A 16,492-nucleotide genomic window follows, 5' to 3' on the forward strand; every position below is an offset into this window, starting at 1 on the left:
GAGCCTGCCGCGGCCGCCCGGGGGTGGTCGGTACCTGCAGCGCGACCCAGAAACGCTCGTTGAAGACATATTTGTGGAATATCTGGCATCCTACTGGGCAGGGGGATTACAGGGGTGAGCAGGAACATAAGAGGTTCCTTAACTAGCGCAGGGTACGATCTAGCGGGGGCGACGGGCACTAACCACACGAATGCAAGTCCCAGCTATGATGGGTGTAGAGAGAATAAGATGCTCTTGAGGGTGGCGAGGCGGACGTCACGTAATCAGAGAGGTCAGGGAAGGCATCTCCGAAGAAGTGATGCACACATTGCCTGCTTCCTCCCTACCCCGGCGAGCGCGCACACACATACACACAAACACCCACATCGACCAGCATACCCACCCCATGCACTCCTTAACCTAAAGACAAAGATTACCTTAACTATATCGGCATACCTCTTTTAGTAGCCTGGCCATAGGTACCCTGTAGGTCAACGCCAGGAAAACGACGCTGATCTGGGGGTTCTGTAGGTGACAGGCTAATCCGTCTGTAGGCATGGAGAAGCCCTTGTAAATATCCAGATCTTTCCACTTGGCAGATGGGTCGACACTATTGCCCTCACCTTCAGGAACAAGATAAACAGCGTGTGAAATGACAATTAAATGGCCTGCTGTTTAAATGCGAAGAAGTTTCTTTTAAATATCCTACCGCTTAAACTTTAAAACTTTCATGGTTGATCATTTTTATTTATTCATTTAGAAATATTAGCGGCTGTTTATGAGCTAAATATTGGGGATAGCCAGCTAGATGGAGATCTGCCTTCATAAAGGACCCAGTCTACTAAGGATGAGAAGCAAGTTAACTGATGACAGATGTAGTGAAGGGTAGTTTTATGTTATGTGTAGGCTGCCATGAAAGCCCAGCGAAAATCAGATTGGAAGTGTAAACGTCTTCTGGGAAATAGTACTTGAGCTTAATATTGAAAGAAAGGTAGAAATGGCAGAATGAATGAGTTTAGAGAGGAGAGGGTAAGACAGATATTCCAAGCACAGGCACATGGAACCATTACAGGAAGGTGGGATGTTTTTAAAGGCTGGAAGAACTTTCACGTGGCTGATGCAAAAAGATTGCATAGTCAATAGCAGGAGATGGAGCTAGATAATGAACAGGGACCACATCCTGAAGCACCTTGGGTAAGAAGCCAAGGAATTTTTACCTGGATATACAAAAGTTAAAGAGCCAGTGGCTTAATAAGATTAAACAAGCCTTGGGAGTCGACAGTCGCCTAGAAGACACTTAAAACAAAGAGGATCATGGGGTGCCTGGGTGGCTCAGTGGGTTAAACCTCTGCCTTCAGCTCAGGTCATGATCCCAGAGTCCTAGGATTGAGCCCCACATAGGGCTCTCTGCTCAGCAGGAAGCCTGCTTCCCCCCACCCTCTGCCTGCCTCTCTGCCTACTTGTGATCTCTGTCTGTCAAATAAATAAAATCTTTAAAAATAAAATAATGGGCGCCTGGGTGGCTCAGTGGGTTAAGCCGCTGCCTTCGGCTCAGGTCATGATCTCAGGGTCCTGGGATCGAGTCCCGCATCGGGCTCTCTGCTCAGCAGGGAGTCTGCTTCCTCCTCTCTCTCTGCCTGCCTCTCTGCCTGCTTGTGATCTCTTTCTGTCAAATGAATAAATAAAATCTTTAAAAAAAATAAAAATAAAATAAAATAAAATTTTTTTTAAAAAGAGGATCAGGTCGGAGACATTACAGAGGGAGAACCTATAAATGGAAGCAACTATAACCCATATGCCCTCCGGGTCTCCCTACCCTGAAGAGATCTAAGTACATTTGGCCTTCCCATTTCTGAATCTTAACTGTATTGGGCTTCTCTCTGTCCTCATTCTTCTCCAAAGTATTTCTTTTCAGATCTGTTTGGGTATGTGCAAGCTTTGTTCCTTTTTCTTCAAGAACTCCAAATACCAAGGACGCCTGGGTGGCTCAGTTGGTTAAGCAGCTGCCTTCGGCTCAGGTCATGATCCCAGCGTCCTGGGATCGAGTCCCACATCGGGCTCCTTGCTCGCCGGGGAGCCTGCTTCTCCCTCTGCCTCTGCCTGCCATTCTGTCTGCCTGTGCTTGTTCTCTCCCTCTCTCTCTCTCTCTGATAAATAAATAAAATCTTAAAAAAAAAAAAAAAAAAGAACTCCAAATACCTCAGCACTTAGTGATGCTCAGTTAAGTTTACCCAGCTACCCTTCCCTCACTGGGCAAGCTCCCTCACTGCCATTCCCACCACATAGTTTTCCCCAACTTTTGTAGCCCCTCAATCCACAGCATCTCTTTGGGAGTACAGCCCTACCAAGCCAATCTGTATCCCTCACCTTCCCTGGGAATCTAGGGAGCAAAAATTCCTTCATCATACTATTACAACTGACTAGAAAGGGGGAAAAGAGACTAGGATCCTAGATGATGACAATATTCAGAAAGCATCCAGGGGAAGAAGCTTGGCTGAAAAGGCATGAATTCTGTTACAATGAGACTGAGGCTAAAGTACCTGGGGGACATTTAGTGGGCAGTTGGGCATATGGCCTAGAACTCGGAAGAGAAGCCTGAACAGGACCTAGAGGAATGTGAGTTTTCAATAAGACCCTATTAACTGCAGCTGTGATTGCAGATAAGGTCACCCAGGGAAAGCACACAGCCCAGGAAAAACAGTACACAATAAACCCAGCCACTCAGGCATTTACGGGAGGAGAGTCCAAAGGGAGCCAATAAATTGCACTCAAGAGAAGCTGAGCTCTGATAGCAAAGACCAGGGACCTAGGGGAGAAGCCAAGAAAAGAAGGGACAGCTAGGAGATCAAGTGGCTCAGGACAGGCAAAAGGAGGAAGGCAAGAACCAATTTGTTTTGTCCACTTGGGGCTCAACTGATGACTCATTCATTGTGGAATGATAGGGGCAAAAACCGGATTAGAGAGGGAGCAGGGAAGTCAGGAGACAAGGGAGCAAATCAGATTTATCTTTGCCGGAAGCTTGCCTGGGAAGAGAAAAAGATAGGATGGTACCAAGAATATTTGTTGTGTTTGATTTTCAGATGGGAGAGGTGTGAGCAAGTTTATGGGCTTAACGATACAGGTGAAGATGGTGGGCTGGGGGATCAGATCTACAGCCTTAAGAAACTGGAGCCAGTAGCTCTTTTCCTAAAAGGGCAAGGAGGGAAAGCCGGGACATAAACACAAGAGCTTAAGTTAAGGAACTCCCTACTTTACAGCCTCTGTTTTCTTACAGAAAAAGAAAGGGCTTTTCTAAAGTAAGGCCCTCTGTTGAAAATGAGCAAGATGTTGAGGTAAGGGGTTTGAAAAAGGAAAAGGGGAGTGGGAGACTCTCTCTAAAGCTTCTTAGGGATTGGCAAGCAAAAATCATGTAATTTTCACCCGCAATCCACAAGGACCCCTGTATGGAACTGGGGAGGATGAATTAGGAGACTTGCTCCAAGGTGGAGGTCCTGCTTGGCTGAGCCCAAGAGAGAAACAAAGAAGCAAGAAGGTTAGTGGGGAGTGCACAATCCTAATACCAGCTGCAAGAACTGGGTCAGAGTTCCTCTTAGCTTCAATAGAGTTGTACCTAATCTGTAAAGCTACCCTGTCCACCTAGACTTTGAATGTCACTTTTTGTCACAGCACCTCAAGAGTCTCCTCTCTTCCCACACCCCCAGCTTCCCTGCACCCTCCATACATTTCTCAAGCAATCATTCTTCCCCTATTTTTCCCTCCAAATCCTTTTTGGAATAATAGTATAAAAAAATTTATGAGCTGTCTTCCCTTTGCTGTTAAGTTGTGGTGAGTCCCTGGGCCATCACTTCCTGTCTTTCAGTAGTCTCACCCACCCTCCAAAATATAGAGTCTGGGCTCTACCTCCAACCTCCACTAAGACCAGTTACTCAAGTTTACCATATCCAACCCAAATTAATCATACCTCTTCTTACTCAGCCTCTCTCTCTGTGTAGCATTTGATGCTAAACATTTCTGGCTTCTAAACCTCCTCCACACTCTTGGTTTCTGGGGAGTTTGATAAACCTTATTTTCTCTCCCATCCCTAAAGGGCTGCTGACCCCTCAAGCTCTCTCCACTGATACCTTCTTCCTCAGTTGTCTCATCCTCCTTAGATCCCAAGTGCCACTTCAAGTCTTTATTCTAACTGCTGGCAGAACATATCTAGATATAGTTAAAATAATAATAAAGGTTATCATTAACATAATTGTCTAGTCCTTCCCTTTTCAAATTTCAAAGTGCTTTCACATCATCTCATTGCCTCAGAAAGAGCAAACACAGCCCCTATTTTATAATTATGGACGCTGGAGTTCAGAGACCTGTTCAAGCCCAAACTAATCTGTACCTCCTTTCTTATCTCACTTTCTTATCTCTGCCAGCGGCAAAAAGTATCTTAATCTCCAGGGCAAAAACCTTTTACCAGTTTTAATTCCCCAGTTTTAATTCTCCCAGTATCTCAGGTGTGCCTTCTTTAGTCGAATCTGCCATTTTGGAGATCCACACACAACTTCACTCTATCAAGATAACAAGCCTAAGGACAGTCCTCTCAACTTGGCTGACCAGCTACCATCAGTGCTTCCTGCTTGCTAACTACTAACTTGAGTTTCAAGAAAACTTTCATCCCAAAAATCCTTTTTTTTTTTTTTTAGATTTTATGTATTTATTTGACAGAAATCACAAATAGGCAGAGAGGCAGGCGGCGGGGTGGGGGGGTGCTGCGGGGGGGGTGGCGGGGCGGGGAAGCAGTCTCCCCACCAAGCAGAGAGCCCGATGTGGGTCTCGATCCCAGGACCCTGAGACCAGGACCCGAGCCAAAGGCAGAGGCTTAACCCACTGAGCCACCCAGGTGCCCCCCTGAAAATCTTTTTCATTTATGAGAAAAGAATGACAGGTTTTCCAGAAACTATTCCATGTTTTTTGTGGGGTTTTTTGTTTTTATTTCCTGAATGTTTTCACTTAAATCATCCCTTCAGTTCAAGGGAGACAGTCATTCACCAAACCATTCACTCACCTCCCACTGCACTGTGCCCACAGTGGGCTGGGTTACAGGAAGACCAGCCCGTTGGGACCTCTGCTCTCAGAGTTCATGGTCTGATAAGAAACGTGTCCATATGTCCCTCAGAAAGAATGTTATAATTAAGTTTAACCATAGTAAGTACCTCCCTTTGCCAGGGGCCATGGGAGTGGTAGGGCAGGCCACACAGAGCCAGCATTTAAGGAGTTCCTGGCCCCGCAGAAGAGACAGGAAGACACTGAAACAGAGGAATCCTAGGTATTTGTGACATTCTTGGGCCAGCAGCCACAGTAACCTTGGGGTTCTTGGCCCACGTCTGTCTGGCAGGGGCTGGGCAGAGCCTCTGGAAGCTGAGTTATTCCAGGAGCAGTGAGGGAAACGTTTGTGGGTGAAGGAGAAAGAAAAGAAGGTGAAAAACAGATGGGCTCTGGGGAGGGCAGAGGTGAGAGTCCACAGGGTAGAGAAACTGCTGGTATGGTGGCTTGGTATGGGAGGAAAGGCTAGTCAGTTTGAATACGAAAACGAAGGAAAACCCTCCAAACCGTTGTACAGTCCCTCAAAACACAGTACAGGCGTGGTAAAACTTTTGTGCAATTTTTTATCATAGCACATACACAAAGGTACAAAGAAAATAAACATTTATTTATGACAGAATGACTATCAACATTTTCACCATACATAATTTATTCAAATGGATTGTTTCTGTGGAATCAGAGTTCAGCAAATGGATGGGCTTCCAAATGGGGGAGAATGAATTTTGGAGTTTCCTTCAGCAATGTTATGTTTAAAAGTTGCCAGCCTTCAAAGCAAATTTTATCTGATGCAAAATGGGTTTATTCGGGGATAACAGGAATTACAATTCAGGACAAGCAAGCTATAGCAAAAGCCGCAGGCAAGTGCAGAGAACAAAGGACAGGAATGCTCTTTTAGAGAGGGAAGGGGGGAGTTGGGAAAGGCTGTTACAAACAAAAAAATTCACTAAAGTAAACTGTGAGTTGGAAGTGTTGTGGCTTTTCATTGGCTTAGCTGTGACAGTCTTGCCTTGTGGGGGCCATTGCTGGACAAGGAGACAACCTTTCTTTCTCTTGCTGGGGTAGTAATGTTGGGTCCGTAATCAAAGGAACGAGACTAATACAAAGCGAAAGTCAAGCAAAGCTTTATTTCGCGCCAATCATCGAGAATCAAACCTACCGTCCGGGCCGCCTCTTAACAGAGAGGGCGACCCCTCTCAGCCTCACAGACTAACTTTTTTAGAGCAAAGGCCATGTGGTTGAGCCTGGCCACACACAGGTGGCCAATGAGATTGTAACACACAGAGAGAGCTGCAGTCACGCTAGGTCACAAATGGGTGACCAATTGAATTACAATTTACCCCATAGTAGCTAGTTGAACTAGCCTATCACCTTGGTCAGAATTGGCGCCCAAAAGAGTGGGGGGTAGGGTCAGTTTAAGTTTTACTGCTGAAAGACCCGCGGATCCCCTTACCCAAGAATCCAACACTGCCACTGGATGCAATCAGCAAGAGGTTCTTTATTGTTATGCAGGCGCCTGCGGGTGGTCAGCGCGTGCCTGCGGGTGGTCAGCAGCTCCTGCTAGCTGAGCACACCCGGCTGGGGTGGCGCCGGGTTTTTATAAACAGGTACAAACAAGTTTTGGGTGGGGCGAAACTGATTGGTTGACAGTTAGAACTTTTGAAAAAGGCATACGTGGAGTTTGCTGATTGGCTTTGGGGATCCGCGCGCAAAGAGAGAGGCGGGAAGGGGATACAAGCTGATTGGTTCTGAGGGCCCGCGCGCGGGAGGAGAGAGGCAGGGAGGGGGAACAAGAAGGGGGAAGGTAGGAATGCCATCATGGCGTCTCTATTATTTCTATAAGCCAAGCAGTTACAGAAGGGCAAAAGAGCAATTAACCTAATTTACGCCTAAAAGCCAGCGGTTCACAGAAAAGTAAACAAGCGGTTAGTTATCCTATCTATCTTCTAGGGGAGGGGTCTTTCACTGCATAAACAACAAAATCACTGTTTAACTGGATGGAATCACTCTGGGTAAATAGGCCCTTACAGTAAAGTGGGTTTCCTCCTGTTGAGAATGCAAGGTACTTAACAACAACAAAAATGCAAGGTACTTCACTTCTCTTCCTGATGGGTCTACAAAGTCTGCAATCAGTGGTAGGGTCTGAGGGCTCCCCTTCTGGCCTCCCAACTACATATTTTTTTTTTTTTTAGGATTTTATTTATTTATGACAGAGATCACAAAAGGGGGAGTGCTGTGAATTGTGTAAGATGCAAATAATACATTATGTGTTAATAATAAATAAATAAAAATTTTAAAAAATTAAGACATCTTGAAATTTATAAATAAATAAATAGCAGGCCATTCCTATTACGGCATTCTTTGTAGCCTTTAAAATAACCTCTGAGGGAGCAAATGTAGAATATAAAATAATTTACCTCACTACTTTGAAGTTCAGTGAATAATTCTGATAGGTGATCAACAGTTTTAGGAGGCTATATTCTTTTTAAAAAGATGTTATTTATTTGTTTGAGAGAGAAGAAGAGAGTAAGAGAGCAGGGGGAGAGGGCCGAAGCTAACTCCCCACTGAGCAGGGAGCCCAACATGGGGCTGGATCCCAGTGGTGTGGTTTTGGAATATAGGTGAGGTTCAGTGGGGTGGAGTCCAGAACCAACGATCAAGAAAGATTTCCTGAGAAATCTTTGGTGCAAAATGGTGGCTTATTAAAGCACGGGGACAGGACCATGGGCAGGAAGAACTGCTACCCTGGAGTGTAGGGGGGGAGGTGTGATTATATACTATGGGGTTGGAGGAGGTAAGGAAAAAGGGAGGTTTTGCAAGAACTTTCGTGTTAAAGAAGACACACAGGATACCATAGGCTTTGCTCTTTGTCAAGTTAAGGTTGCTTTTCCTTCTAGTAAGGCATTAACAGTAAGAGAGTTGGGAGCTTCTCCTATCACCTATCCCTACCAGTGAGTGGTAGGTTTAAAAGAAATTCAGTTTTATTTACATTTCCTTCTGCCTCAGCCTCCCTCAGTTTTATGGGGGAGCATGATGTTAGGGCTTGAGAAAACTGAGTTATGGGTCTCTAGAAATTAGGCTGTTGGTAAGAAAGCTTCTTCCTTGTAAATCACCAGGATATTTGTAAGCTGAGGGAGACTCAGGTCTTGCGGGATTATGATCTGTACAAGTTAACTATTTGTTTTTCCTTTGCAGCAGCCAAGAGCGCCTGAGGAATGTCACAAATATCCCACGGTGGGGGTGGCTTATAGGGTTTCAGCTTCTGCTTTGTCCTCAGATTGTCTTCCAGTCTCTCATCACCTCACCAGGACCGTTAGATCATGACCTGAGCCAAAGGCAGATGCTTAACCAACTGAGCCACCCAGGCTCCCCTAGGATGCTGTACTTTTAAAGTCTAAAATTCATATGCATGGGATTTGACTACTTAGGAAGATATATGAACTGATTAGTAGCTCACCTATGAGACAAAATTCTACAAAACAATCATTTGATAAAGTAAAATAACTTCCCTCTACGACTCTGAAAATTATATCAAAGAGGCTTTGGACCAGGCTATTTAATCTAGACATAATTAACTAAGGTCTGGAAGAGCTTGTCCAAAACGTAAGGTGGAGGTGGTTTCCAACTATTGGCTCAAAAATGCATTTCTGCTCATTAAAGCTAACTGGTGTTTTCAGTCATTAATGCTAGATCTAGTTGGGCTTCCTACTGCTGAATTTCAATCCCATATGGAACAGATATTATGCAGGACAGGGATTTAGGTGCCTTGAATCATGATGTCATTTCATAATAATTTTATAAATTATTTGTACAACAAAAGCTGGATTATCTGACATTGTCCTAAGAAGTCCTAGGAATCTTTGGTTGTCTCTAATGTGCTACCAAAATAAATCTTTATGCTAGTTGACTATTAATACTGAAATTCAGCCAGTATCAACACATTTTGAAGACATGTCAGAGTCATCTCAAAGTCTTTAGCTAAGTGGAGGAAGGGAAAAAAATAAATCTTTCTCCTAAAATTCAAAAATAAGAGAAGCTTAAGAGATTCATAAGATAATCCTTTTTAAAGAAATAAAATGTGATTTAGGATACAGGGCTATTGGATTCTATGCAGGGGATGTATGCTTAAAGACTTTATATAATTTAAAACATTAATTCAAAACAGAGCCTGACAAAGGGTGGCCTTTATTTTTGCTTATCTTCTAAAGAAGAAATGTCATGTAGCAATACTTAAATGGAATTTACTAAGCCAACTTCTTTTAGAATATATGATTCCTGATTATTTTTTAATTTGGGAGGATTTTCATTGTTTCAAACTTTGCATGTTAAGCATAACTTAATATCTTTATAATGCTCTATTTCAAATACAATGAAAAATATATTAAATGTGATTACACTACAGAAGAAACCAAAGGAGGTTATAGAAAAGGAAAAGAAACTGAAGGACATTCATTAAAATAATCTGGTTTGGTTACCAACTGCAATTTTTCCTTCATAATATTTGCAGCATATATGATAAAGAACCAATTTGCCTAATAATATACAAAGAATTCTTACAAGTCAACAATAAAAAAGATAAATTAGGGACATAAATCCTTCTCTCTACAGAATCTTCAGTAAAATCCACTTTAATCCTTAAAAAAAGATAAACTATATTTTTAAAAGGGTAAAAGAAATGAAAAAAAAGTGTTTCACAGAAGAAATACATCCTATAAAGACTGATAAATAGCCAGTGTTATCATAGGTGGGGGTCAAGGATGGGAGAAGACTTTAATCCCTGTTAATGAGGATGTAAATTGTTACAACCTCCAAAAGAGGGTAATTTTGGCCATCTATGTGAGAACCAGAAATTTCACTTGTGGGAATTTGACCTAAGGAAATTAAGCCAAAAGGAGGAGCAAATGTCCATGAACATTGTTTACAAGGCCCAGGATGTGGCTGCCAGCCTCACCCATGAAGACTGACTCAGGTTTTCCAGATGCCAACTAGCACACCTTAACTGACCCTTCAGCAGCTCCCACCAGGAATCCAGCACAAAGAAAACACAGGGATTTCTGTAGCTGCTCTGGACTGGGTAAAAACATAGGTGGGATGTCACATCTCCCAGAGGCATTTCACTGAAAAACCCCCCAAAGATCTGCCTCTTCACTTGGGCCTCTGGCCAACCCTGTTGGGCCTCTGGCCAACCCTGTGGCTCCTCCCAGGTCACTATTATTCAGGAAAACTGGTAGCCCTCCTTAAAAGCCAGCCCCAGGGGCTGGCATTCCCGTTATAGTCACAGCTTACCAGACCACCTCTGCCTGGGAGACAGGATTGCTTTCAATGGCCACTAAGAACCTGAAAATGTCCCCGGTATTATGTTGGTAACACTGAAAAGCTAGGCCATGAGTGTCAATGTGCTCATATAGGGGGTCAGACAAATTATGACACAATTATCGAATGGACTAGCTTTCAAAAGGAATGAGTAGGATCCATTTCAGACTAAAACAGAATGATGTCTAAGAGATACAACTAAAGAGAAAAGACTTGCAGAATAGGATACAGGCCTCCTTGTACACAGAGGTACCCCAATGTCTGAAACAATGTCTCGAACAAAGGAAGTGCTTGACTATCTATTGAATGGATGCAAGTTTGTAAAGAGAAAAGTCTAGAAGGCTTATAATTGTGTCTACCATGTTCCCTGCAGGCTTCCAGAAGCTGGAAAATTACCTAGTAGCTCAGGTAATCCTATAGCATGTCTTTAAAAAATACACAACAGTTACAGCAGCTAACCCTGAGAAGAGGAAGACAGCAGGAGGAAGGAAAAGAGACCACTTTTTGCTTTATGTAGTCCTATGTTCTGTAGCTTTGCTTTTCTTTTTTTTAAGATTTTATTTATTTAGGGGCACCTGGGTGGCTCAGTGGGTTAAAGCCTCTGCCTTCTGCTCAGGTCATGATCTCAGGGTTCTGGGATCAAGCCCCGCATCGGGCTCTCTGCTCAGCGGGGAGCCTGCTTTCCTCCTCTCTGCCTGCCTCTCTGCTTACTTGTGATCTCTGTCAAATAAACAAATCTTAAAAAAAAAAAAAAAAAAAGATTTTACTTATTTATTTGACAGAGAGAGAATGATCACAAGTAGGCAGAGAGGCAGGCAGAGGAAGAGGGGAATCAGGCTCCCCGCTGAGCAGAGAGCCCAACATGGGGCTCAATCCCGGGACACTGAGATCATGACTTGAGCCGAAGGCAGACACTTAACCCACTGAGCCACCCAGGTGTGCCTGTTCTGTAGCTCTTCTTACAAGTATGTAACACGATGGCAAACATTTACATAGTATAGAAAGATAGCAGAAAGCTTGAAGTTTTTAGAAAAATATGGGTAAACAATAGCCAGACTATATATATATATATATATATATATATATATATATATATATATATAACTCCACCATCAAAAAAAAAATGAAATCTTGCCATTTGCAACAATATGGATAGAACTGGAAGATATTATGCTAAGCAAAATAAGTCAATCAGAGAAAGACAATTATCATATGATCTCACTCATATCTGGAATTTAAGAAACAAATAGAGAATCATAGGGGTAGGGAAGGAAAAATAAAACAAAATGAAATCAGAGAGGAAGACAAACCAAAGAGACTCTTAATCATAGGAAACAAACTAAGGGCTCTGGGGGGAGAGGGGTGGGGATGAGATTACTGGGTGGTGGACACTGGGGAGGGCATGGGGTGTAATGAGCACAGGGTATGATATAAAACTGATGAATCACTGAACTTTACCTCTGAAACTAATAATACACTATATGTTAATTGAATTTAAATTTTTAAAAATATATGGGCAAAATAAGTGTATGTCCTACAATCTGTTATCCTTCTAATCTCGATTTAACTACTTCACTACAGCCATTTTGTTCTAAGTCTCTAAGTGATCTAAGAAAAACTTAAAGTTAGCAACTGTATGACTCCTTCTCTGTGTCTGTTTACAAGAACAATCCTTTCTACATCTATTTCTAGGTCCACACGTGTTAAGTCTGGAGTAATCGGAATTTTGTGTACCTAAAAACTCCTGTTCCTCCAACACATGAAGTAGCTAAAGCTTTTAACATGGCACAAATTAATATTCAGGGGTTGTATGAAAAGGACGCCGGTGGGTGATGTGAAAAGTAGAGAGTGTCCCTTTTTTACCTTCAGTGGAGTGCTGCTGATGCAGTGACAGTGGGAGAGGAGTTGGCCGGAAATGTCCTCGCTGCCCCGGTCGTGAGCCATGTGACCTTCCAGCACCCCCATCACAAGTCTGAGTCTCCTTAACTCTCCTCGCACCGCACACAGAGAGCGTCTCACCCACCCTTTCCACCACCCTTTACCGCTGAGGTGTCCCAGAAGTCTTGGGGGGGTGAGGGGAGGTGACTTCACCCCTAAGGCGACAGAGGGGCCAGCAAGAACAATTGGCACATTTATTTGAAACCCCATTCTAAATTTGCATTCTGTTCAAAACCATATATCTGCATTTGTTTGTTTTAAGATTTTATTTACTTGGGACGCCTGGGTGGCTCAGTGGGTTAAGCCTCTGCCTTCAGCTCAGGTCATGATCTCAGGGTCCTGGGATTGAGCCCCACATGGGCTCTCTGCTCAGTAGGGAGCCTGCTTCCCCCTCTTTCTGCCCGCTGCTCTGCCTACTTGTGATCTCTCTCTGTGTCCAATTAATAAATCTTTTTTTTAAAAAAAAGATTTTATTTACTTATTTTAGAGAAAGATAATATGGGGGGATGCAGGGGACAGAGAGAGAGGGAGAAGCAGACTCTGTGCTGAGTAGGGAGCCTGAATGGGGTTTGATCCCAGGACCCCGAGATCATGACCTGATCCAAGGCATCAGGGAGATGTTTCACTGGCTGAGCCACCTGGGAGCCCCTACATCTGCTTCAGTATAAAAGTACGTAAGTATTTTCCCCCACAACCTCCCAAATAAATCCTCTGTGCCAGGAAGATGGGACCTGCGAAGATGGTGGTTTCAAGCATCCCCAGCACACACACCAACTGAAATTTGAGTTGCAAACTAATGGCAGCCTGTCCTACTTCACCTTCTGCTCAGACTTGATTATCAAAGTTAGCTCCCAGGACTCCAGGATTCCCAGACTTCAGTCATCTACACACACCATCTCCCCCCCCCTCCCCCAGGGCTGTCTCATCACTCTTCTTGCTACTCAGAAAGCACAGAAAGCACCTCTTTCTTCCTTCTGCATTTGGCACGAACTGCTGTACCATGTTCTCCCAAATCTCCACAGTTGGGACGGCCCCCTCCGACTACTGTAGTGCCCACACCTGCTGGTGGTCCCACACTCACAACGACACGCCCCCATGTATAAACATGATGTGCTGCTCCCACCTTTATGCCTGGAATTTCTTTTTTTTTTTTTTTTTTTAAAGATTTTATTTATTTATTTGACAGAGAGAAATCACAAGTAGATGGAGAGGCAGGCAGAGAGAGAGAGAGGGAAGCAGGCTCCCTGCTGAGCAGAGAGCCCGATGCGGGACTCGATCCCAGGACCCTGAGATCATGACCTGAGCCGAAGGCAGCGGCTTAACCCACTGAGCCACCCAGGAGCCCCTATGCCTGGAATTTCTTTACCACTCACCTCTAAATGGCCCACTCATGTTCTTCCAGACCCAGCTTAAGCTTTCCTTCTCAAATGTAATGATTCCCTGCTCTTCAAGAATGAGGAGGCAGCTAACTAACAATTTGGCAGGTCGCTTGATTTTTTTTTTAAAGATTGTCTTTATTTATTTGACACACAGAGAGAAAGAGAGACCACAAGTAGGCAGAGAGACAGGCAGAGGGGGGGGGCAGACTCCCCGCTGAGCAGAGAGCTGGATGCTGAAGGCAGAGGCCTGAGATCATGACCTGAGCTGAAGGCAGAGGCTTAAACCACTGAGCCACCTAGGCGCCCCAGGTCACTTGATTTTTTTTCTCACATTTTGGGTCATGCCTTACCTCTGGTCCCTAAGCCCCCCTGAAAACATCTCCCCCAGCGCCTTCTCCCACTCCCCCCAGCGCCATGCCAAGTCCCTGTCTTGGTCCCTGACTACCTTGTCTTCTCTCCAGCCCTTCCAGTGATCCTGGCCCTGAACCCCAGCCCTTTCCTGCTTTCATGCTGGTCCTCCCTGATGCCTACCTACAGCTTCTTCCCCGGAGCCAGGGCGTCCTGCCCCTTGTAGCCTCCTCATGGTGGGCTCTGGGTTCCAAACCTTCCCAAGCAGATAGAACATTGGTTACTACATTTCTGAATCCTGTACACTTCAACCAAATGAATTAAACTTAGGCTGTTTCCATAAGTGAATAATGGCATCTCAAAGATGGGTCTATGCAGCCTCTATTAAAAGAGCACACAGTCTGCTAGAGAAAATGGGCCGGGAGAGGCAGGGATTCTTTAACTGCCTGTGACATGAGAGTGTCAAGGAGACAGAAGGAGCAATATTTGGCCTGGGTCTCGAAAGGTGTGTTACGATTCCTTGGCCTGAAGTTGGAAATGGTGGGGGTGGGGGGGACATGGGGAGACATTCTAGACAGAAGAAACTGCCTTGACATTGAAAACATGAAAGGCCAAAGCCTCTTGAAAATACCAAACACACTAGCTCAGTTCAGGACTGAGTTTTCACTAAATCTTTCCTGTTATGATATGTTTTCCTAGTTCCAGATAAAAGAAAACATTTTAAAGAACAGGGTAGAGCTTGGGCATGTTCTCTTGCAAATCCTTACTGGAGGGTAAACCTGATCCTTTTTTGTAAATATCCCAAAGTGAATTAAAGGATAATCTAATGATTCGTGTGGGTTACCAAACTGGTTCATTCACTATGGAATGAGAAAAAGGAATACTAAATGAGTCATCTTTATGCTCTATAGACTGAGTAAAAAACGAAGGACTCTGATCTTGACCCATGAAAGGTCTCAGAAAGCAATTATTTTCTCTTTTTTTTTTTTTTTTTTTTGAAGATTTTATTTATTTGACACAGAAAGAGACAGCAAAAGAGAGAATACAAGCAGGGCAAGTGGGAGAGGGAGAAGCTGGTTCCCTGCTGATCAGGGAGCCTGATGCAGGGCTCGATCCCAGGACCCTGGGAGCATGACCTGAGCCAAAGGCAGATGCTTAACAACTGAGCCACCCAGGCAACCCTCACAAGGCAATTCTTTTAAAGATTTTTTTTATTTTATTTTATTTTTAAAGATTTTATTTATTTATTTGACAGACAGAGATCACAAGTAGACAGAGAGGCAGGCAGAGAGAGAGGAAGGGAAGCAGGCTCTCTGCTCAGCAGAGCGATGTGGGACTCGATCCCAGAACCCTGGGATCATGACCTGAGCTAAAGGCAGCGGCTCAACCCACCGAGCCACCCAGGTGCCCCAAAGATTTTTTTATTTTAAAGAGAGAGAGTGAGTGCACATGCAAGGTGGGTGGGGGGAGAGAGGCAGAGGGAGAGGGAGATCTCCTTTCCCTAACTTAGGTTAGCCATTGATTCTCACCTGGATAAACCGAAGGTGCAACACAACTAACATATTCTCTGGTTGGGTAGAAGGTAGGGGAAGTCAGGTTATCATTTTCTACATTGAAAAATGTTGGGGCATCTGGTTGGTTCAGTCAGTGGAGCATGAGAATTTTTTTTTTTTTTAAGATTTTATTTATTTTTGCAAAAGAAAGAGAACATGAGTACATACGACCGTCGGGGGAAGGCTAAAGGGAGAAGCAGATTGCTGAGCGGGGTACACAATGAAGGACTCCATCCCAGGATCCTGGGATCATGGCCTCAGGTGAAGGCAGACACTTAACTAACTGAGCCACCCAGGCACCCAGAGCATAAGACTCTTGATCTTGGAGTTATAAGTTCAAGCCCCATGCTCGGTTTAGAGACTATTTTTTTTTTAATTTTTAAACATTTTTTTAAAAATGTTTAAGGGTGCCTGGACAGTGCAAACAATTAAGTGACTGACTTTTTGATTTTGACCCCAGGTAGTGATCCCAGGGTCGTGAGATCAAGCCCTGTGTCGGGCCCTATGTTCAGCATGGACTCTGCTTGAGATTCTCCCTCCTTCTCCCTCTGCCCCTCCCACTTGCACTTTCTGTCTCTCTCTCTCTCAAATAAATAAATCTTTAAAAATAATGTTTAGGGGCGCCTGGGTGGCTCAGTGGGTTAGGCCGCTGCCTTCGGCTCAGGTCATGATCTCAGAGTCCTGGGATCGAGTCCCGCATCGGGCTCTCTGCTCGGCAGGGAGCCTGCTTCCCTCTCTCTCTCTCTCTGCCTGCCTCTCCATCTACTTGTGATTTCTCTCTGTCAAATAAATAAATAAAATCTTTAAAAAAAAAAATAATAATAATGTTTAACTGCTATGTTCTTGCAGGACAGATGGAACTATAGGCTACATTTCACCATGCACGTCAACGGTTCACAT

The 16,492-nt window shown here is 44.1% G+C and overlaps 1 long non-coding RNA gene across 1 annotated transcript in view; it reads right to left on the minus strand.

Annotated features, from left to right (window-relative positions):
- Nucleotides 1–80: 80 nt before the first annotated feature.
- Nucleotides 81–16,492, minus strand: part of LOC131836457 (uncharacterized) — a 34,932-nt gene continuing 18,520 nt past the window's right edge. The window contains exon 3 of the long non-coding RNA XR_009355622.1: nt 81–602. This is a non-coding gene — a long non-coding RNA (uncharacterized LOC131836457). The remainder of the gene's footprint in view (nt 603–16,492) is intronic.

This window comes from Mustela lutreola, chromosome 7 (assembly GCF_030435805.1).
Source record: "Mustela lutreola isolate mMusLut2 chromosome 7, mMusLut2.pri, whole genome shotgun sequence".
NCBI classification, from domain to species: domain Eukaryota; kingdom Metazoa; phylum Chordata; class Mammalia; order Carnivora; family Mustelidae; genus Mustela; species Mustela lutreola.